The sequence below is a fragment of the Penaeus monodon genome, chromosome 34 (assembly GCF_015228065.2).
Source record: "Penaeus monodon isolate SGIC_2016 chromosome 34, NSTDA_Pmon_1, whole genome shotgun sequence".
Classification (NCBI taxonomy): Eukaryota; Metazoa; Arthropoda; class Malacostraca; order Decapoda; family Penaeidae; genus Penaeus; species Penaeus monodon.
Window position 1 is genome coordinate 3,059,735 of NC_051419.1, and position 1,024 is coordinate 3,060,758.

Sequence of the window (1,024 nt, forward strand, 5' to 3'; positions counted from 1 at the left end):
ATGGGATTATGACGGAACAATAGTTACCCATCCATGCGTGTTTGTGTTTTTCTTTTCTCCCCCCATCCTCATAAAGAGAGAAATCAATGTCCCAGGAAGGACGAACTCTTTTATTTGCCAGAATGAAGAGGGTCTTCCTTGCCCTCCTATTTCGCTGCTCATTTCTCTAAAATTTAGTCTTACCAGTTCCAAGCTTTTTTCCCAACGATTTACTCACTGAAATGTCGATTGTTACTTTCACTCAAGCGCACATGCTCTTAGAGATAATCGATGAACAACATTAGCATAAAAGTAAACATGCTTTATGGATCTCCAATTAATACTCTATATAAGACATTATCACCATCGACAAGGAGCAAGCCCGTGAACTCGCTAATCTAAGCTCTATAAGGACTGCCTCTTTGTCCTTCTACTAAGAATACACACCCCAAGTTGTCAAGAACAGAGAGGTGCTCGTCTAACTGTCCTCCATAAGAAATAGAGTTCCATTTTTAGCACCATTTAGAGATATCGGAACTATGCTGTCGCAGAAGCAGTAACACACAATTACATATGAGCGGGCATTTCATAATCTGCTGTTGGTTGCCTGTTTCTCTGCGTTGTTGGCTTTCTGGGTCTTAATTTATGAAAAGGACCAATCATAATACCAAGAAACATTATGACGTTCATGTGTATTTAAGTATGACAAATTATTTTACAGTTTGGACGAAAAAGCCTACATGATCATTGCCATTCGAGACATCAAACTATACTTTTTTTAAAATGTAGAAGCCGTGTATATATGCTTTCGATAAGGGAGAACGTATAGAGAGTGCAAAAATGCCACATTAATGTAATATAACATTAATTAGTGTAACAGAAACCAAATGTGTGAATGGTTAAAGGCAACTTAATTAAGCCCTGTTATGCCTGGTTGATATATGTAAACAAGTGTGGCTTTCACCAACAGTCTGGCTGAAGTGACCAAGTTCGACAGTCTCAGCAGATATGCATTTCCTTTAGTCATAGGGTCTTTGGTTCTTGT